General features: G+C 44.5%; 1 non-coding gene across 1 annotated transcript; it reads left to right on the forward strand.

Annotated features, from left to right (window-relative positions):
• Positions 1-3,450: 3,450 nt before the first annotated feature.
• TRNAT-AGU lies at positions 3,451-3,524 on the forward strand. Its single transcript has one exon. It is a non-coding gene; the product is annotated as a tRNA-Thr (tRNA).
• Positions 3,525-23,476: the final 19,952 nt, after the last annotated feature.

Below are 23,476 nucleotides of genomic sequence, written 5' to 3' on the forward strand. Positions count from 1 at the left end.
CCTACCTCACCTCCCTTCTCTCTTTCTCCAGCCCAGCCCACACCCTCCACTCTTCTGCCGCCGCTAACCTCCTCACTGGGCCTCGTTCCCGCCTGTCCCGCCGTCGACCCCCGGCCCACGTCCTCCCCCTGACCTGGAATGCCCTCCCTCCTCACATCCGCCAAATTAGCTCTCTTCCTCCTTTCAAAGCCCTACTGAGAGCTCACCCCCTCCAGGAGGCCTTCCCAGACTGAGCCCCCTTTTTCCTCTCCTCCTCCCCATCCCCCCCACCCTACCTCCTTCCCCTCCCCACTGCACTTGTATATATTTGTACAGATTTATTACTCGATTTTACTTGTACCTATTTACTATTCTGTTTATTTTGTTAATGATGTGCTCTATAGCTATAATTCTATTTATTCTGATGGTTTTGACACCTGTCTAAATGTTTTGTTTTGTTGTCGTGTCTCCCCCTTCTAAACGGTGAGCCCGTTGTTGGGTAGGGACCGTCTGTATATGTTGCCGACTTGTACTTCCCAAGCACTTAGTACAGTGCGCTGCCCACAGTAAGCGCTCAGTAAATATGACTGAATGAATAGTAAACACCTAAGAAATTGAGAAGCAGCATGGCTCAGTGGAAAGAGCACGGGCTTGTGGAGTCAGAGGTGATGGGTTAAAATCCCGACTCCGCCAATTGTCAGCTGTGTGACTTTGGGCAAGTCACTTAACCTCTCTGTGCCTCAGTTACCTCATCTGTAAAATGGGGATTAAGACTGTGAGCCCCCCGTGGGACAATCTGATCACCTTGTAACCTCCCCAGAACTCACAACAGTGCTTTGCACATAGTAAGTGTTTAATAAATGCCATTATTATTATTATTATTATTATTACTACATCAATCAGACAGGACACTGTAATAACTATTATAGTACTTGTTAAACCTCATATTATGTGTCAAGCACCATTCTAAGCACTGGGGTAGATACAAGTTAATCAGATTGGACACAGTCTCTGTCTCACATGGGGCTCACACTCTTAATCCCCATTTTACAGGTGAAGGAACTAAGATCCAGAGAAGTGAATTTATTTGCCTGAGTTCGCCCAGCAGACATGTGGCAGAGCTGGGATTAGAGCCCCAGTCCTTGTGACTCCCACGTCTGGGTTCTATCCACTAGACTATTCTACCATTATTATTTTTATTTCTGTTTAGGAAGAAAAAGAAATGCTCATATGGGTGACACTGGTAAAACCATGGTGATGTAGAGAAGCAGTGTGGCCTAATGGATAGAGCACAGGCCCGGGAGTCAGAAGGACCCCAGCTCCACCACTTGTCTGCCGTGTGACCTTGGGCAAGTCACTTCACTTTTACGTGCCTCAGTTACCTCATTTGGAATTACAGTGCTCTGCACACAGTAAACACTCAATAAATGCAATTGAATGAAAGAATGAATGAATGAATGAATGAAAATGGGGTTTAAGACTGTGAGCCTTATGTGGGACAGGGACTGTGTCCAACCTCATTAGCTTGGATCTAACCCAACGCTAAGTACAGTGCCGGGCACATAGTAAGTGCTTAACAAGAGCCATAAAAAAACAGGAAGACCTCTTGGAGGAAATGTGATTTTAGGAGGAGTTTGAAGGTTGGAGAGTGATGGTCTGTTGGTTATGAAGAGTGAGGACATAAGGTAGAGATTGGAGATGAGATCAAGATACAGTGAGGAGATTGGCATTAGACTGAAGTGTGAGGGTTGGGTTGTAGTGGGAGAGTAATGAGGAGTGGTTTGTTAGAGAAGCAGCGTGGCTCAGTGGAAAGAGCCCAGGCTTTGGAGTCAGAGGTTATGGGTTCAATCCCAGATCCGCCAATTGTCAGCTGTGTGACTTTGGGCAAGTCACTTAACTTCTCTGGGCCTCAGTTCCCTCATCTGTAAAATGGGGATTAAGACTTTGAGTCCCCCGTGGGGCAACCTGATCACCTTGTAACCTCCCCAGCACTTAGAACAGTGCTTTGCACATAGTAAGTGTTTAATAAATGCCATTATTATTATTATTATTATTACCTTCTATTAATTTCTGCCTCCTCCTCTAGACTCTAAGTTTATTGTGGGTATGCAAAATATCTGCAACATTATAATGTGCTCTCCCAAGTGCCTACTACTTGGGAAGAAGCAGTGTGGCTTAGTGGAAAGAGCCTGGGCTTGGGAGTCAGAGGTCCTGGGTTCTAATCCCATCTCCACCACTTGTCTGCTGTGTGACTTTGGGTAAGTCACTTCACATCTCTGTGCCTCAGTTACCCCATCTGTAAAATGGGGATTAATCCCGGCTCCGCCACTTGTCAGCTGGGTGACCTTGGGCAAGTCACTTAACTTCTCTGGGCCTCAGTTCCCTCATCTGGAAAATGAGGATGAAGACTGTGAGCCCCCCGTGGGACAACCTGATTATCTTGTATCTACCCCAGTGCTTAGAACAGTGCTTTGTACATAGTAAGCGCTTAACAAATACCAACATTATTATTATTATTACAGTGTTCTGCACACAGCAGGCACTCAATAAATGTGATTGACTGATTTACTGAGGGCCTCAAAGCCGATGGTGAGGAGTTTCTGTCTGATGTGGAGGTGGATGGGCAATCACTGGATGTTCTTGAGGAGCAGGGAAACATGGACTGAACGTTTTTGAACGAAAATGATTCAGGCAGCTGAATGGATTATGGACTGGAGCAGGGAGAGACAGGAGGCCCGGAGGTCAGCGAAAAGGCTGATGCAATAGTCCTAGAGAAATAGGATAGAAAAGCAGCGTAACTTAGTGTCTAGAGCCCACCTGAGCATTAGAAAGACCTGGGTTCTAATCCTGCCTCCTCCACTTGTCTGCTGTGCGACTTTGGGCAAGTCACTTCACTCCTTTTTTCCCTCAGTTCCCTCGTCTGTAAAATGGGGATTAAGACGGGGAGTCCAACGTGCAACGGGGATTGTGTCCAACCTGATCCTCTTGTATCTACTCCAGCACTTAGTACAGTCTCTGGCACATAGTAGTGCTTAACAAATACCATGAAAAAAAACAGTGAAGTACCAGGTGTTGGTGCCTAAATGTCCCACTTTGCCTTTGTTTCCAAATAAGGCAGTGTTTGAATTTGGAGATTAAGCTAAAGTACCAGGGTGTTTTGGAAAAAAGTCTGCATCACTTCTCCAGGTGAAGAGCTCTCCGTGCAGAAAGAGAAACCTCTTTAAAGTACCAGAGCCATTACAAGAGTTTACAGATGTTCCATTTATTTACTTCTTAGGTACAGAGACTGAAATTCCAAAACCTCCATGCCATAGAAACACTCCATTATCAACAAGTATTGCTGACAGAGTTAGACTGAAAAAGCATAAATTCAGTGTCTTTGAACAAGAAATTTTAGGGTTTCTCTTTTAATAAATTCCTGGTCAAATCAGAGGGAAGAAAGCTGGCAGTTCCTTGCACTGTATTCCTAAAATCGCTGTGGCTTAGTTGGTTAAAGCGCCTGTCTAGTAAACAGGAGATCCTGGGTTTGAATCCCAGTGGTGCCTGCAGTTTCGGCTGCTTTTTCTTCTGGACTGTGAGCACGCTGTTGGGTAGGGACCGTCTCTATATGTTGCCAACCTGCACTTCCCAAGCACTTAGTACAGTGCTCTGTACACAGTAAGTGCTCAATAAATATGAATGAATGAATGAATGAATAAAATAAACGAGGACTTCAGAGGATGAACAGGGAGATTCTCAGGCCCTTTCATCCTGGCCTAGAGAAGCTGCTTGGCCTTCTGGGAAAAGCCTGGGCTGGGAAGTCAGAGGACCTGGGTTCTAATTCTGCACTGTCCCTATCCCATATAGGACTCCTGGTCTCAAACCCCATTTTCCAGATGAGGTACCTGAGGCCCAGAGAAGTGAAGTGACTTGCCCAAGGTCACATGGCAGACAAGTTGTAGAGCTGGAATTAGACCTTCTGAGTCCCAGGCTCAGGCTCTACCCATTATGCCATGCTGCTTCTACTACCCAGCGCTTAGAACAGTGCTTGGCACATAGTAAGCACTTAACAAATACTATTATTATTATTATTATTATTATTATTATTATTATTACTATTATTACTACTCCGGGAGGCCTCCCCTGACTAAGCCCTCAAATTCCCTTATCCCTGCCCCCACATCACCTAACCACTTGAGTCTGCACCCCTTCAACCTTTGATATCAACCCCACCTCCACAGCATTTACATATGTATCCACAATTATTTTCATCTCCAATAATAATAATAATAATGATGGCTTTTGTTAAGCGCTTACTATGTGCCAAACACTGTTCTAAGCACTGGGGGAGATTCAAGGTAATCAGATTGTCCCACATGGGGCTCACAGTCTTAATCCCCATTTTAACAGATGAGGTAACTGAGGCCCATAGAAGTGAAGTGACTTGCCCAAAACCAATTGACAAGCGGGAGAGCCGGGATTAGAACCTTCTCCTTCTCCCCTCCTCGACTGCCTCTAAGAGGGCAGGGAACCAGTTCATCAACTCCATTACTTTTTGCTTTTGGGGTATTTTTATGGCATCCATTAAGTACTTACTATGTGCTGGGCACTGTTCCAAGCATTGGGGTAGATACAAACTAATCAGTTTGTACAAAGTCCCAGTCCCACATGGGGCTCGTAATCTTAATCTCCATTTTACAGATGAGGGGACTGAGGGAGAGAGAAGTAAAGTGACTTGCCCAAGGCCACCGAGCTAAGTGGCAGAGCAGGGATTAGAACCCATGACCTTCTGACTCTCAGGCCTGGGCTCTACCCGCTACACCAAGTCTAGTGGAAACAGGACAGGGCCCAGAGTCGGAAGACTTCATTCATTCATTCATTCATTCATTCATTCATTCATTCATTCAATTGTATTTATTGAGCACTTATAGTTTGCAGAGCACTGTACTAAGCACTTAGGAGAGTACAATATAACAGAATTGGTGGACATGTTCCTTCCATTGTGCTTACGGTCTAGAGGGGGAGACAGACATTTATATAGATAAATGAATAATAGATAAGAATTGTGGCTCAGTGGAAAGAGCACGGGCTTTGGAGTCAGAGGTCATGGGTTCAAATCCCAGCTCCAGCAATTGTCAGCTGTGTGACTTTGGGCAAGTCACTTAACTTCTCTGTACCTCAGTTACCTCATCTTTAAAATGGGGATTAAGACTGTGAGCCCCCTGTGGGACAACTTGAACACCTTGTAACCTCCCCAGTGCTTAGAACAGCACTTTGCACATAATAAGCACTTAATAAATTCCATTATTATTAGTATTATAAGGACATAAATGCTGTATGTGGCTGGAAGGAGCAGGGGAGAGTGGGGGGGATCATACCCAGCTCTACCACTTCCCTGCTGTATTACCTTGGACAAGTCATTTAACTTTTCTGCACCTCTGTTTCCTCATCTGTAAAATGAGGACTCAGTGTCTGTCCCCCTTCCTTCTTAGTCTTTGAGCCCCATGTGGAACAGGGGCTAGTTAGTTCTGACCTGATAATCTTGTATCAATCAATCAATCATATTTATTGAGTGCTTACTGTGTGCATAGCACTGTACTAAGCGCTTGGGAAGTACAAGTTGGCAACATATAGAGACAGTCCCTACCCAACAGTGGGCTCACAGTCTAGAAGGGGGAGACAGAGAACAAAACCAAACATACTAACAGAATAAAATAAATAGAATAGATAGGTACAAGTAAAATAAATAAATAAATAAATAAATAGAGTAATAAATATGTACAAACATATATACATATATACAGGTGCTGTGGGGAAGGGAAGGAGGTAAGATGGGGGGATGGAGAGGGGGACGAGGGGGAGAGGAAGGAAGGGGCTCAGTCTGGGAAGGCCTCCTGGAGGAGGTGAGCTTTCAGTAGGGCCTTGAAGGGAGGAAGAGAGTTAGCTTGGCGGATGGGCAGAGGGAAGGCATTCCAGGCCCGGGGGAGGACGTGGACCAGGGGTCGATGGCGGGACAGGCAAGAATGAGGCCTAACAGTGAGGAGATTAGCAGCAGAGGACTGGAGGGTGCGGGGTGGACTGTAGAAGGAGAGAAGGGAGGTGAGGTAGGAGGGGGCGAGGTGATGGAGAGCCTTGAAGCCAAGGGTGAGGAGTTTTTGCCTGATGCGTAGGTTGATTGGTAGCCACTGGAGATTTTTGAGGAGGGGAGTAACATGCCCAGAGCATTTCTGGACAAAGACAATCCGGGCAGCAGCATGAAGTATGGATTGAAGTGGGGAGAGACACGAGGATGGGAGATCAGAGAGAAGGCTGGTGCAGTAGTCCAGACGGGATAGGATGAGAGCTTGAACGAGCAGGGTAGCGGTTTGGATGGAGAGGAAAGGGCGGATCTTGGCAATGTTGCGGAGCTGAGACCGGCAGGTTTTGGTGACGGCTTGGATGTGAGGGGTGAATGAGGGAGCGGAGTCGAGGATGACACCAAGGTTGCGGGCTTGTGAGACGGGAAGGATGGTAGTGCCGTCAACAGAGATGGGAAAGTCAGGGAGAGGGCAGGGTTTGGGAGGGAAGACAAGGAGTTCAGTCTTGGACATGTTGAGTTTTAGGTGGCGGGCAGACATCCAGATGGAGATGTCCTGAAGGCAGGAGGAGATGCGAGCCTGGAGAGAGGGGGAGAGAGCAGGGGCAGAGATGTAGATCTGGGTGTCATCAGCGTAGAGATGATAGTTGAAGCCATGGGAGTGAATGAGGTCACCAAGGGAATGAGTGTAGATCGAGAACAGAAGGGGACCAAGCACTGAACCTTGGGGAACACCCACAGTAAGGGGATGGGAGGGGGAGGAGGAGCCTGCAAAAGAGACTGAGAATGAATGACTGGAGAGATAAGAGGAGAACCAGGAGAGGACGGAGTCTGTGAAGCCAAGGTCGGATAGCATGTTGAGGAGAAGGGGGTGGTCCACAGTGTCGAAGGCAGCTGAGAGGTCGAGGAGGATTCGTACAGAGTATGAGCCGTTGGATTTGGCAAGCAGGAGGTCATTGGTGACCTTTGAGAGGGCAGTTTCCATGGAATGTAGGGGACGGAAGCCAGACTGGCGGGGGTCGAGGAGAGAGTTGGTGTTGAGGAATTTGAGGCAGCGCGTGGTGCTTAGCACATAGTAATCAATTAACAAATACCACAGTTATTGTTTACAATCTAGCAGAGTATACAGGCACCATAATTAAATTGAAGAGAGAATGCAGAAAAATTCAGAGATACGTCTGTTATTCCTCTATGTTTCTTTAGAGAACCTTAACTTGCACATTTTGAGTATGCATATCCGTGTTTAAGAGAAAATGGCAGTTTCTGGAAGGAAAAGTAAACAATCTGAAAGTAAGATAGCATCCTAGGTGTTTTACAGCCCTAAAGAGCAATGCATTTTCTCCCGTAGATTCAAAGTTTTGAAAGAAAAATGGAATTTCAGGGTCACAACTGGAGAGTTTCCAGTCCTCTACCAGTTTTGGCTATGGGAGGGAGAGTGAAGCAAAGGTCTGTCCATTCCATTCCTAGCTTGGCCAGTGGCTAGCAAGTGGCAGGCAATCTGCTACAAGTCAAAACTCACCTATGCTGTGCTGCGGCGGCATGGGAGAGAGTAGAGGGTGGAGACTTAGGCGGAAGGAGGCCATGGTAAACCCCTTCTGGATTTTTCCCGAGAAAACTCTGTGGATCCACTACCAGAATGATTGCAGATGGAGAGCGAGGCCATCTGGGAGAGATGTGTCCGTGGTGTCGCTATGGGATGGAATTCATTCATTCATTCATTCAATTGTATTTATTGACTGCTTACTGTATGCAGAGCACTGTACTAAGCGCTTGGGAAGTACAAGTGGGCAACATATAGAGACGGTCCCTACCCAACAACAGGCTCACAGTCTGGGAGGGGGAGACAGACAACAAAACAAAGCATGTGGACGGGTGTCAAAACTATCAGAATAAATAGAATTATAGCTATATAATTATTGAGTCAATAATTATATAATTATCATTAGACTGTAAGCCCACTGTTGGGTAGGGACTGTCTCTATATGTTGCCAATTTGTACTTCCCAAGTGCTTAGTACAGTGCCCTGCACACAGTAAGCGCTCAATAAATACGATTGATGATGATTATTATTATAAATCCGTCAGAATAAATAGAATTATAGCTATATAATTATCGACTCCATGGCGTAAGACAAGACTGTACTAAGCACTGGGGTGGATACAAGCAACATGAAGTGACTCACCTAAGGTCACATAGCAGACAGGTGGCGGAGCCAAGATTAAAACCCATGACCTTCTGACTCCCAGACTGGTGCTATGTCCACTACACCATGCTGTTTCCCATAAGAGGAGTCAGCATTAATCCCAACTCCAGTTCAACAAAGGCCTCAAGTGGTTTTTAACAGTATTTGTTAAGTGCTTACTAATAAAGGAAATAGTCACCAAGAAATTCACCGAAGACTTTTCCAGGACTTTTTTCAGGCTCTTCATAGCTAGTCTTCCTAATAGTAAAGTCCTGAAATCTGCTGATGTAACGATTGCCACAAGGATACAAATTGTCAACTCTATGGTATGACTCTATCCACATTTTGTTTTGTTGTCTGTCTCCCCCTTCTAGACTGTGAGCCCGTTGTTGGGTAGGGACTGTCTCTATATGTTGCCAACTTGTACTTCCCAAGCGCTTAGTACAGTGCTCTGCACACAGTAAGCACTCAATGAATGTGATTGAATGAATGAATGGTATATCCAGTGACAATGTAGGGATCCAAAAGTTGGACAGTGAGAAAACAGGATAGAAAGAACATCGATTCTTTTGAAATGTGGTGTTGGAGAAAGCTTTTGCGAATACCAAAGACTGACCGAAAGACAAACAAATGGATTTTAGAGCAAATTAAACCCACGTGGTCTTGGGAAGGCCAACTGCCTTGACTTAGGTGAGCAGATTTTGGATGCATCATCAGGAGGACTAATTCTCCGGAGAAGACACTAATGCTAGGAAAAGTTTGGGGAAAATGTGGAAGAGGCAGACCAGGAGCTAGATGGAAAGAGACCATAACAACGATAAGGGGAGAACCGTTAGAAGGTTGTGAATATTGGCCGAGTACGGGACATTCTGGAGAAGATCATCATCATCATCATCAATCGTATTTATTGAGCGCTTACTGTGTGCAGAGCACTGGACTAAGTGCTTGGGAAGTACAAATTGGCAACATATAGAGACAGTCCCTACCCAACAGTGGGCTCACAGTCTAAAAGGGGGAGACAGAGAACAAAACCAAGCATACTAACAAAATAAAATAAATAGAATAGATATGTACAAGTAAAATAAATAAATAAATAAATAGAGTAATAAATATGTACAAACATATATACAGGTGATGTGGGGAAGGGAAGGAGGTAAGATGGGGGGGATAAATCCATGGAGTCGCTATGAATCTTAAATGACTCGACGGCACTTAATAACAATAATGTACCAGACACTGTACTAAGAGCTGAGGCTAGACACAAGATAATCAGGTTGGTCACACTCCTTGTCCCACACGAGGCTCACGATAGTAATCCCCATTTTACAAATGAGGTAACTGAGGCCCCCAAAAGTAAAGCGACTTGCTCAAGGTCACGCTGTCGACCAGTGGCAGAGTCAGGATTAGAACCCGGGTCCTTTTGACTGCCAGGCCCCTGCTTTATCTGCTATGCCGGGCTGCTTCTCTATTCATTCGTCTCAACCGGGCAACCCTCAGCCCCAGCCTCAAGTCCTACCTCTGGCCCGGAATGCCCTCCCTCCTCACATCTGCCAAACTAGCTCTCTTCCCCTCTTCAAAGCTCTACTGAGAGCTCACCTCCTCCTGGAGGCCTTCCCAGACTGAGCCCCCCCTTTTCCTCTGCTCCTCCTCCCCTCCCCATCGCCCCTATTCCCTCCCTCTGCTCTACCCCCTTCCCTGCCCCACAGCACTTGTGTATATTTGTACATATTTACTACTCTATTTTATTAATGATGTGTATATATCTATAATTCTATTTAGCTATTTTGATGGAATCGATGCCTGTCTACTTGCTTTGTTTTGTTTTCTGTCCCCCCCCTTCTAGACTGTGAGCCCGTTATTGGGTGGGGATTGCCTCTATTTGTTGCCAAATTGTACTTTCCAAGCACTTGGTACAGTGCTCTGCACACAGTAAGGGCTCAATAAATGTGATTGAATGAATGAATGAATGAAAGTAATTAGCCATGTTGCTGTGTGTCTCATTGCAAAAGATTTAAGTCGATGATATTCCCTGATGACAACTGCCTGTGCCCTTTTACTGGCAATAACCAGCAGCTGAATCGAGATGGTTTGCAATCTGTTTGATGGGTTACCCTGCATCCCAATTAGAAGATAGGTTCTTTGTGGGGTTAATACAAAGCCTCTTTCAGCCATTTCTTTTGAAGTGGCTTCTTTTTTCTCCTTGCCACGGTGGAAGCCATGAGGCAGTCTTCTAGCGACAGGCTCCATCTGCTACAAAACGTTATGCCTTCATTCAGTTTCGGGAAGGAAAGCTATTCCGAGCAGTGCCGAAGTTAGCAGAGATTCAGATACCGTGGCACTCTCCAATCTGTCAGCTCTTTCGATCGGTGGTGCTTACTATGTGCAGAGCACTGTACTGAATGCCTAGGAGAGTCCAATCCAACAGAATTAACGGACACATTCCCTGACCAGAAGGAGCTCACAGGACAGGTGTTAATGTGAAGAAATGTGATTTATAATATATGCTTTAAAGATATGGACGCAAGTCACTTAACTTCTCTGGCCCTCAGTTATCTCGTCTGTAAAATGGGGATGAAGATTGTGAGCCCCACGTGGGACAACCTGATGACCTTTTTTCTACCCCAGTGCTTACAACAGTGCTTGGCTCATAGGAAGCACTTAGCAAATACCATTATTAATATCATTATGATTATTAAGTACTGTGGGGCTTGGGGTGGGACGAAGGTCACAGGTCCAAAGGTCACAGATCCAAGTGTGTCAATGACGTAGAAGGGAGAGAGAGCGTAGAAAGAGGGCTTAATCAGGGAAGGCCTCCTGGAGGAGGTTGGACATTATTGATCTCTCTGTGGGCAGGGAATGTGTCTAACAACCCTGAGACATGCAGCATGGGGTAGAGGATAGAGCACGGAACTGGGAAATGGAAGGTCGTGAGTTCTAATCCCAGCTCTGCCATTTGTCTTCTTTATAATAATAATAATGATGATGGCATTTGCTAAGCGCTTACTATGTGCCAAGCACTGTTCTAAGCACTGGGGGGACCTTGGGCAAGTCACTTCACTTCTCTGGGCCTCAGTTCCCTCCTCTGTAAAATGGCAATTGAGAGTGTGAGCCCCAGGTGGGACAGGGACTGTGTCCAACCCGATTTGCTTGTATCCACCCCAGTGCTTAACAAATACCAAAATTATTATAGTGTACTCTCCCAAGCATTTAGTATAGTGCTCTGCAAACAGTAAGTGCTCAATAAGTATAACTGATTGGAATAATTTTCATTTTTATCAATTTCACCAAGGTACATTTTTTTCCTAGAGCGCTTAGCAGATCTCTCGAGGGTATCTTGCCGAATAGTTTTCAGAGAGAAAAAATATTGTATTTCTTTGTCCTCTCTGAAGGACAGAGATTTATTTCCCAAGCTTTGTCTTCTTGTGTTGAATTCTTGCGTTAATGTGTGTTAATTTTAGTGTCATTCGACTTGTAAAGGAGGTTTAAGTGACAGCCAGAGATTTACCATATCAATGCTGAGGAGCATCTGGAAAATTGAAACATGTAATTTTATAGCCATGAGGATACTAGCGAGTTAATAAACAGAAGGTTTGGACAATTGCAATGTTTAAGCATTTAATCTATTGCAAATGGTCGCTGGGCTTTTTATATCCGATAACATACCGCATGTTTCATCAGAAGCATCAAGAAGTGGCATTGCCTAATGGATAGAGCACAAGTGTGAGAGTCAGAAGGACCTGGATTATACAGTGGCATTTATTAAGTGCTTACTATGTGCAAAGCACTGTTCTAAATGCTGGGGTAGTTGCAAGGTGATCAGGTTGTCCCATGGGGGGCTCACAGTCTTAATCCTCATTTTACAGATGAGGTAACTGAGGCACAGAGAAGTTAAGTGACTTGCCCAAAGTCACAGCTGACAATTGGCTGAGCTGGGATTTGAACCCATGACCTCTGACTCCAAAGCTCGTGCTCTTTCTACTGAGCCATGCTGCTTCTTATCCCAGCTCTGCCACTTGTCTGCTGTGTGACTTTGTGCAAGTCAATTCTCTTCTCTGTGCCTCAGTTACCTCATCTGTAAAATGGGGATTTTACAGATGTGAGCCCCACGTGAGACAAGGCCTGTGTCCAACCTGATTATCTCATACCCACCCCAGTGCTCAGAACAGTGCTTGACACGTAGTAAGCACTTAACAAATGTCTTTTTTTAAAAAAAAAAGGGAAGGAGACCATTCATTCTTTCGTTCAGTAGTATTTATCGAGTGCTTACTGTGTGCAGATCATTCATTCATTCATTCAATCGTATTTACTGAGCGCTTACTATGTGCAGAGCACTGTACTAAGCGCTGGGGAAGTCCAAGTTGGCAACATATAGAGATGGTCCCTACCCAACAGTGGGCTCACAGTCTAGAATCAGTGTATTAAGCACTTGGAAAGTACAGTTCAACAACAAATAGAGACAATCCCTACCTAACAACAGGCTTACAATCCAGAAGGGGGAAGACAGACAATAACAACAACAACACAAAAAAGTAAACAAAACAAAGCAAGTAAATAGAACAAAACAAATAGAACAAAACAAGACTTCGCATTTGATACCCTAAAAACACATCCCACTCCTTTATGAAATTATCTCCCGTTGTTGGGTAGGGACCGGCTCTATATGTTGCCAACTTGTACTTCCCAAGCACTTAGTACAGTGCTCTGCACACAGTAAGCGCTCAATAAATATGATTGATTGATTGATTGATTGATTGATTCCCAAGAGCTTAGTACAGTGTTCTGCCACAGGAAGCGCTCCATAAATACGATTGAATGAATGAATGAATCTCGGAGGATTTGTCGAGGTTAACATTTTATAGCACAAAATGTACCAATCTATGTGGAACTCCACTCTCCCCTATTCCAGTCTTCTCAGTTTCTTCTCAGGCAGTGATCTCCTGCTAGAAAGGAAGCTCCTTATGGACTTTGGAAAATGTGTCATCGGCCATTTGCCGAGTTGATATAAATAAATAAATTATTAATATATATATGATAAGGTGGTATTTGTTAAGCACTTACTACATGCCAAGCACTGTTCTAAGTACTTGGGTAGATACATGGCAACCAGGTTGTCCTACGTGGGGCTCCCACTCTTAATCCCCATTTTACAGATGAGATAAATGAGGCCCAGAGAAGTTAAGTGACATGCCCAAAGTCACTCAGCTGATAAGTGATGGAGCTGGATTAGATTAGAATGCATGACCACTGACTCCCAAACCCGGGCTCTTTCCAATCAATCAATAGTATTTATTGAGCGCTTACTGTGTGCAGAGCACTGTATTAAGCGCTTGGGAAGTACAAGTTGGCAACACATAGAGACAGTCCCTACCCAACAGTGGGCTCACAGTCTAGAAGGAGGAGACAGAGAACAAAGCCAAACATATTAACAAAATAAAATAAATAGAATAGATATGTACAAGTAAAATAAATAAATAAATAAATAGAGTAATGAATATGTACAAATATATATATATATATATATATATATACAGGTGCTGTGGGGAAGGGAAGGAGGTAAGATGGGGGGATGGAGAGGGGGGCGAGGGGGAGAGGAAGGAGGAGGCTCAGTCTGGGAAGGCCTCCTGGAGGAGGCGAGCTCTCAGCAGGGCCTTGAAGGGAGGAAGAGAGCTAGCTTGGTGGATGGGCAGAGGGAGGGCATTCCAGGCCCGGGGGATGACGTGGGCCGGGGGTCGATGGCGGGACAGGCAAGAACGAGGTACGGTGAGGAGATTAGCAGCGGAGGAGCGGAGGGTGCGGGCTGGGCTGTAGAAGGAGAGAAGGGAGGTGAGGTAGGAGGGGGTGAGGGGATGGAGAGCCTTGAAGCCGAGGGTGAGGAGTTTCTGCCTGATGCGCAGATTGATTGGTAGCCACTGGAGATTTTTGAGGAGGGGAGTAACATGCCCAGAGCATTTCTGGACAAAGACAATCCGGGAAGCAGCATGAAGTATGGATTGAAGTGGGGAGAGACACGAGGATGGGAGATCAGAGAGAAGTGTCTTTCCACTAAGCCGTGCTGCCTTTCCATGCATGTAAGTGCCGTGGGGCTGAGGGTTGAGTGAATAAAGGGTGCAAATTCAAAAACAAGAGCCACACAGAAGGGAGCCGGAGAAGAGGAAAGGAGGGCTCTGTCAGGGAAGGCCTCTTGAAGGAGATGGGCCTTCAGGAAGACTTTGAAAGAGCGGGGAGAGTCACTGTCTGTCGGATATGAAGAGAAAAGTCGTTCCAGGCCAGAGGCAGAATGTGGATGTGAGGTCAGCGGAGAGATAGACGAGATCGAGATTGGGATTAGAGGAATGAAGTGTGCAAATTAGGTTGTAGTTGGAGAGCAACAAGAAAAGGTAGGAGGGGGTGAGGTGATTGATTGCTTTCAAACGGATGGTGAGGAATTTCTGTGTTGTCTGTCTCCCCTTTCTAGACTGTGAGCCCATTGTTGGGTAGGGACCGTCTCTATATGTTGCCAATTTGTACTTCCCAAGCACTTAGTACAGTGCTCCGCACAGAGTAAACGGTCAATAAATACGATTGAATGAATGAATGAATGAATGAATGCGGACAAACCCAGAAATCAGAGTCAGTTGTAGGGCTAAATAATAATAATGATGGTATTTGTTAAGCGCTTACTATGTGCCAAGCACTTTTCTAAGCCCTGGGGTAGGTACAAGGTAATCAGGTTGTCCCATGTGGGGCTCACAGTCTTAATCCCCATTTCCCAGATAAGGGAACTGAGGCCTAGAGAAGAGAGGTGACTGGCCCAAAGTCACACAGTAGATAAGTGGCAGAGCAGGGATTAGAACCCATGAACTCTGACTCCCTGGGCTCTTGACAATAAGCCACGCTGAAAATGTGGCAGTCATTGTAGTCATAATAGTAGTAGTGGGAACTTCTGAAGAAGTAGTAGTAGTAATTCATTCATTCAATCGTATTTATTGAGCACTTACTGTGTGCAGAGCACCATACTGAGCACTTGGGAAGTACAAGTTGGCAACATGTAGAGACGGTCCCTACCCAACAACGGGCTCACAGTCTGGTAATTATTATCATTATTATTATGATCATTATCATGATCATCATCATTATTACTAATGTTGATATTATTGTATGTACTAAGGACTTACTATGTACCAAGCACTAAGGTAGATGCAAGATAACCTAGACTGTGAGCTCGTTGTTGGGCAGGGACCGCCCCTATATGTTGCAGATTTGTACTTCCCAAGTGTTTAGTACAGTGCTCTGCATGCAGTAAGCGCTCAATAAATTCGATTGAATGAATGAATGAATGAATGAATGAATGATAACCAGATCGGACACAGTTCCTGTCATACATCATACTCAGAGTCTAAATAAGAGAGAGAATGAATATTTTATCCCCATTTTCCACTGGAAGCTCATTGCGGTCAGGAAACATTTGTTTATTGGCAAATCGTATCCTCTCAAGAACTTAGCACAGTGCTCTACAACCAGTAAGCGCTCAATAAATATGATCGAATGAATAAGTGACTTCAACAGTGAGGGGATTCTATTACAGCAGGGTTCTGAGAGGCAAGGCGGGAAGACTAAGGGGGCCGGAAATCTGGGATTGGAAAGGGGACCTAGGAGATTCCCCACATCCAGGAAGAAGAAGGGGCGGACTCCTTCCAACCCAACCCCACCATTCACGTTCATCTGTTCAGTCTGCTCATTCATTCATTCATTCAGTCACATTTCTAGAACGCTTACTGTGTGCAAAGCACTGCACTGAGCACTTGGAAAAGTATGATAGAACAATAAACAGACATATTCCCTGCCCACAGCCTTCCAGATGAGAAGGTAACCAAACCCACTGCGAACTAATCGCCTCTGCCTGGGAATGATTTCCTGGAGCTGATGCAAATGTTGGCCTAGAGTGAATGGAAATTTTGCCCTATAGTTGATGCAAATTATGCCCTACGGATAATGGAAATTATGTCCTATAGCAGTTGTAAATGATTTCCTATAACCAGGGTAAAATTTTCTATAGACAATGCAAATTATGCCTTAGAGCTAATGTAAATTATGTCCTTCCGGTAATGTAAATTATTTCCTTTAATATAAAATTTCTTAAACCTAATGCGGATTATATCCTATAGCTTATACAAAGTATAAACTCTCTGTGCTATGTATAAATACATATAATCATGTGTTATATGAATTACAGGAATTGTAAAATATCCTATAGATAAAGAAAATTATGTCCAATAGTGAGAGAAAATTATGTCTTATAGATTATGTAGACACTGTCCTAGAGCTAAGGCAATATATATAATCATGTGTTATATGAATTATAGGGATTGTAAAATATCCTAGAGATAAAGAAAATTATGTCCAATAGTGAGAGAAAATTATGTCTTTTAGATAGAGAAGCAGCGTGGATCAGTGGAAAGAGCCCGGGCTTTGGAGTCAGAGGTCATGGGTTCAAATACCGGCTCCACCAACTGTCAGCTGTGTGACTTTGGGCAAGTCACTTAACTTCTCTGGGCCTCAGTTACCTCATCTGTAAAATGGGGATTAAAATTATGAGCCCCCCCCCCCCACCCCCGGGAACAACCTGATCACCTTGTAACCTCCCCAGCACTTAGAGCAGAGCTTTGCACACAGTAAGCGCTTAACAAATATCATTATTATTATTATTATTATTATTATTATTATTATTATTATGTAGACACTGTCCTGGAGCTAAAGCAAATTATGTCCTATAGCTGATGTCAATTATGCCCTAGAGATTATATAAATAATAATAATAATGACATTTATTAAGCACTTACTATGTGCAAAGCACTGTTCTAAGCGCTGGAGAGGTTACAAGGTGATCAGGTTGTCCCACGGGGGGCTCACAGTCTTCATCCCCATTTTACAGATGAGGTAACTGAGGCCCAGAGAAGTGAAGTGACTTGACCAAAGTCACACAGCTGACAATTGGCAGAGCTGGGATTTGAACCCATGAACTCTGACTCCAAAGCCCGGGCTCTATCCACTGAGCCACGCTGCTTCTCCGTGCTTCTCTGCTGCTTCTCTGCTTCTCTGCTACTATTATATAAAGCTAATAATGCAAAATTTCCTTTTGTTAGGGCAAGTTATTTCCTGTAGCTATATCTGTTCTCTGTCTCCTTTAGACTGTGAACCCCATATAATAATACTAATCTTAGTATTAATTAAGCACTTACTATATGCCAGCCACAGTACTAAACACTGGAGTAGATACAAAATAATAAATCAATTACCTAATGGTATATGTTGAGCATTCATTCATTCATTCATTCAGTCGTATTTATTGAGTGCTTACTGTGTGCAGAGCACTGTACTAAGTGTTTGAAAATTACGGTTCAGCAACAGACAGAGACAATCCCTACCCAACAATGGGCTCACAGTCTGTGGGGGGAGTGGGGGTGGGGGGGCCGACAACAAAACAAAATGAAACAAGTAGACAGGCATCAATAGCATCAATGTAAATAATTAGAATTATAGATATGTGCACATCATTAATAAAATAAATAGAATAATAAATATGTACATGTAAACACAAGTACTGTGGGGCAGGGAGAGGGGTAGATTGGAAGGAAGGGAGTTGCGGTGATGGGGAGGGGAGGAGGAGCAGAGGAAAAGTGGGGCCCAATCCGGGAAGGCCTCCTGGGGGAGGTGAGCTTTCAGTAGGGCTTAGAAGGGAGGAAGTGACTTGCCCAAGGTCACATAGTAGACATGTGGCAGGCATGTGAATAGTGATTCATGGCTTAGAATAGTGCTTGGCACATAGTAAGTGCTTAACAAATGCCATTATTATTATTATTATTATGTGACGTGTGGTAGAAGCAGCGTGGGTCAGTGGAAAGATCTCGGGCTTGGAAGTCAGAGGTCGTGGGTTCTAATCCCGGCTCCGCCACTTGTCTGCTGTGTGACCTTGGACAAGCCACTTAGCTTCTCTGTGCCTCAGTTACCTCATGGGAGAAGCTGCGTGTCTTAGTGGAAAGAGCCCGGTTGGGAGTCCGAGGTTGTGGGTTCTAATGTGACACCGCCACTTATCAGCTCTTTGACCTCGGGCAAGTCACTTACCTTCTCTAAGCTTCAGTTACCTCATCTGTAAAATGGGGATTAAGTCTGTGAGCCCCACGTGGGACAACCTGATTAGCTTGTATCTACCCCAGCGCTTAGAACAATGTTTGGCATATAGTAAGTGCTTAACAAATACCATCATTATCATTAGAAGAAGAAGCGTAGCTCAGTGGAAAGAGCACGGGCTTGGGAGTCAGAGGTTATGGGTTCTAATGTGACTCCACCACTTGTAAGCTGTGTGTCTTTGGGCAAGTCACTTCACTTCTCTGTGCCTCAGTTCCCTCGTCTGTAAAATGGGGTCTAAGACTGTGAGCCCCACATGGGACAACCTGATTACTTTGTATCCCCCCCAGCGCTTAGAACAGTGCTTTGCACATAGTAAGTGCTTAATAAATACTATTATTATTATTATTATTATCTGTAAAATGGGGATTAAGACTGTGAGCCCCATGTGGAACAACCTGATCACCTTGTATCTACCTCAGTGCTTAGAATAGTGCTTGACACATAGTAAGCACTTAACGAATACCATTATTATTATTGTTATCATTATTATTATTATTATTATTATTATCATTATTTGGGATAAAAACCCATAACCTTCTGTCTCCCGGGCCCATGCTCCATCCACTATACTACTACTACTACTAGGATATTTTACAATCCCTATAATTCATATAACACATGATTATATATATTGCCTTAGCTCCAGGACAGTGTCTACATAATCTATAAGACATAATTTTCTCTCACTATTGGACATAATTTTCTTTATCTATAGGATATTTTACAATCCCTGTAATTCATATAACACATGATTATATGTATTTATATATAGCACAGAGAGTTTATACTTTGTATAAGCTATAGGATATAATCCGCATTAGGTTTAAGAAATTTTATATTAAAGGAAATAATTTACATTACCGGAAATAGTTACATTGGATAAACCTCCAATGGCTACCGTTCAGTCTGCGCATCAGGCAGAAACTCCTCACCCTGGGCTTCAAGGCTGTCCATCCCCTCGCCCCCTCCTACCTCACCTCCCTTCTCTCCTTCTACTGCCCAGCCCGCACCCTCCGCTCCTCCACCACTAATCTCCTCACCGTACCTCGCTCTCGCCTGTCCCGCCGTCGACCCCCGGCCCACGTCATCCCCCGGGCCTGGAATGCCCTCCCTCTGCCCCTCCGCCAAGCTAGCTCTCTTCCTCCCTTCAAGGCCCTGCTGAGAGCTCACCTCCTCCAGGAGGCCTTCCCAGACTGAGCCCCTTCTTTCCTCTCCCCCTCGTCCCCCTCTCCATCCCCCCATCTTACCTCCTTCCCTTCCCCACAGCACCTGTATATATGTATATATGGTTGCACATATTTATTACTCTATTTATTTATTTATTTTACTTGTACATTTCTATCCTACTTATTTTATTTTGTTGGTATGTTTGGTTCTGTTCTCTGTCTCCCCCTTTTAGACTGTGAGCCCACTGTTGGGTAGGGACTGTCTCTATGTGATGCCAATTTGTACTTCCCAAGTGCTTAGTACAGTGCTCTGCACATAGTAAGCGCTCAATAAATACGATTGATTGATTGATTGATTGATTCCCAAGGTTCCAAGGTTTCTGGAGGCCTCAGGTGGCAGCTGCTTCTGTCCTTCCCACCTGGGAGTTTGAAGCAGGTCTGGAACCATGTCCCGAGAAGTCGCTGTTTCTCTCTTTACCTCAGTTTCCTCCTCCGTAAAATAAGAGTTAAATATCTGGTCACTCCCTCTCTCTCTTCCCCTTAAATTGTGAACCCCATGTGGGATAGGGACTCTGCCCATTCTGGTTCTTTTGTATCCATCCCAGTGCTTAGCACAGTGCTTGGTACAGAGTGAGATCTCACCTCCTCCAGGAGGCCTTCCCAGACTGAGCCCCCTTTTTCCTCTCCCCCTCCCCACCCCCCCCACCCTACCTCCTTCCCCTCCCCACAGTACCTGTACATATGCTTGTACAGATTTATTACTCTATTTATTTTACTTGTATATATTTACTATTCTATTTATTTTGTTAATGATGTGCATCTAGCTTTATTTCTATTTATTCTGATGACTTGACACCTGTCCACATGTTTTGTTTTGTTGTCTGTCTCCCCCTTCTAGACTGTGAGCCCATTGTTGGGTAGGGAACGTCTCTATATGTTGCCAACTTGTACTTCCCAAGCGCTTAGTATAGTGCTCTGCACACAATAAGTGCTCAATAAATACGATTGAATGAATGAATGAATGAAACACTTAATATTCCTTTTTAGATCTGCATGCTATTGGTATTAAATGGGTAAATTTGCTTTTACTGGGGGAAAGTGAGAATAATAGGATTCTGCCAATAAAATGCATGCCTTGGTGATTAATTAAACCTTTGGCTTCTGACACAAAGGCTCCATATTGTTATCATTGTTATTATTACTCTTAATAATAATGATGATATTTGTTAAGTGTTTACTATGTATAAAGCACTGTTCTGAGGATTTGGGTAGATACAAGTTCATCAGTTTGGACACAGTCTCTGTCCCACGTGGGGCACACAGTCTAAGTAGGAGGGAGAACAAGGATTGAATCCTCATTATACAGATGAAGAAACTGAGACACAGAGAAGTGAAATGACTTGCCCAAGGTCACACAGAAGACAAGAGGCAGAGTCAGAATTAGAACCCCGGTCCTCTGACCCCAAGACCTGTGCTCTAGCCACTAAGCCATGCTGCTCCTAGCCCTGTTTACTGGATACCCAGGGGATACACGGTAGGAAAATGGGAAAGCCTGATTTGGTTGCCATATTTAATGCAGAAAAATGCCAGTCCCAGATATCAGAACCAAAGATCACGTATAAATAGAAAAGCAGCATGGCCTAGTGGAAAGAGCATGGGCCTGAGAGTGAGAGAACCTGGGTTCAAAAGCCAGCTCGGCCAAATACTTGCTGTGTGTCCTTGGGCAAGTCACTTTATTCCTCTGTGCCTCAGTTCTTCAACTGTAAAATGGAGATTAAATACCTGTTCTCCCTCCTACTTAGATTGTGAGCCCAATGAGGGACAGGGATTTTGTCTGATCTAATCAACTGGCACCTACCTCCGCACTTAAAGCAGTGTCTGGTGCTTTATAAGCGTTTAACAAATATCATTAAAAACAATTCAGATTCCCCCAGGGAGTTTCCGCTAATCCAGTGTGCCTAAAGCATTCCCACTTAAACAGTGTGTGCTGAGGTAAATGTCCCTCATTTGATGTGGAGATTACGAGAATTCCTCCACTTCCCAGCCTGGCTGTCACACTCTACAAGGGGACACTGAACACTCTGCCAAATATCAGGAAATAAAACTCATCTGAAGCTAAAGGAAGGCATCATTTTGGAAGTGAAACACAAGGGCTTTGTTGGGAGAGGAAACTCAAACCGCTGGCTCAAGCAGTGGCTTTTAGAGGAAAGGGTCCACAATGAGAAGCTGGGACATAGGAGATCTAGTTCTGGCTCTGCTCCCAGACTTAAGCAATCTTTCCGAGTCTCAGTTTCCTCTATTGCATAATGGGAACAAGACCACCTTGTTTACAGTGCTAATTTCTGGAGAAAATGACATGTCAGTGGAGAAAAAGCTGTTTTAAAAAATGACTGGTATGTGTTGGCTGTGTGACCTTATGGGATGTATTGAGCGCTTATTATGTGTACAGCACTGTCCTAAGTGCTCGGGAAGTACAATTCATCCACAGATGTCACTTAACTTCTCTTTACCTCATCTGGAAAATGGGGATTAAGATTGTGACCCCAGTGTGGGATAGGGACTATATCCAACCTGATTTGCTTGTATCATATCAAGAGCTTAACGAATACCACAATTATTATTAAACATGCACGTAGTTCTTCTAGAATTCTATTCTCCTCTATACCCCCTCCCTTGGAGATCTCATTGGCTCCAACTACCACCTCTATGCAGATGATTCCCAAATCTGCCTTTCCAGCCCTGATCTCTCTCCTTCTCTGCAGTTTTGCATTTCTTACTGCCATCGGGACATCACTACATGGATGTCCCAATGACCCCTCAAACTAAACATATCCAAAACAGAATACCTCATCTCCCCACCAAACCCTGTTCTCCCCTGCTTTTCCCCTTACCATAGACAACACTACTATCCTGTCTCACAAGCCCACAAACTTGGAATTATCCTCGGCACATCTCTCTCATTCAACACCCCCCATAAATCTCACGTCAAATCCTGCAAATTTTCCTTCACAACATCACTAGAATCTGCTCTTCCCCTTCCATCCAAACTACTACTACACTGATCCAAGCACTTCAGCATGACTCAGTGGAAAGAGCACAGGCTTGGGAGTCAGAGGTTGTGGGTTCTAATCGCGCTCTGCCACTTGTCTGCTCTGTGACTTTGGGTAAGTCACTCAACTTCTCTGTACCTCGGTTATCTCATCTATAAAATGGGGGCAAAGCCTGTGAGCCCCACGTGGAACGGCCCGATTACCTTGTATCTCCCCCAGTGCTTAGAACAGCACTTGGCACCTAGTAAGTGCTTAACAAATACCATCATTATTATTATTCTCCTATCCCTCCTTGATTATTGCATCAGCCTCCTTGTTGACCTCCCTGCCTCCTTCCACTCCCCACTCCAGTCCTTATTTCATTCTGCTGCCCAGATTGTTTTTTGACAAAAACATTAAGTCCGAGTTTCCCTTCTCCTCAAAAGCCTCCAGTGCTTGCCCATCCACTTCCACATCAAACAGAAACTCCTCACCACTGGCTTTAAAGCCCTCAATCCCCTTGCCCCCTCCTACCTCACCTCACTACTCTCCTACTATAACCCAACCCACCCACTTCACCCTCTAATGCCAACCTTCTCACTGTACCTCCATCTCATCTTTCTTGCCTCTGACCTCTCTCCCACATCCCATCTCTGGTCTGGAATGCCCTCCCTCTTCATAGCTGACAATGACTCTTCCCCCTTCAAAACCTTATTGAAGGCCCATCTCCTCCAAGGGGCCTTCCCTGACTAAGCCCCACTTTTCCTCTTCTCCCACTCTCTTCTGCGTCACCCTAACTTGCTTCCTTCATTCATCTCCCTCCCAGCCCCACAGCACATATGTCTATATCAGCCATTTACTTATTTCTATTCATGTCTGTCTCCCGGTCTAGGCTGCA

Source organism: Tachyglossus aculeatus, chromosome 3 (assembly GCF_015852505.1).
Source record: "Tachyglossus aculeatus isolate mTacAcu1 chromosome 3, mTacAcu1.pri, whole genome shotgun sequence".
In the NCBI taxonomy this organism is placed as follows: domain Eukaryota; kingdom Metazoa; phylum Chordata; class Mammalia; order Monotremata; family Tachyglossidae; genus Tachyglossus; species Tachyglossus aculeatus.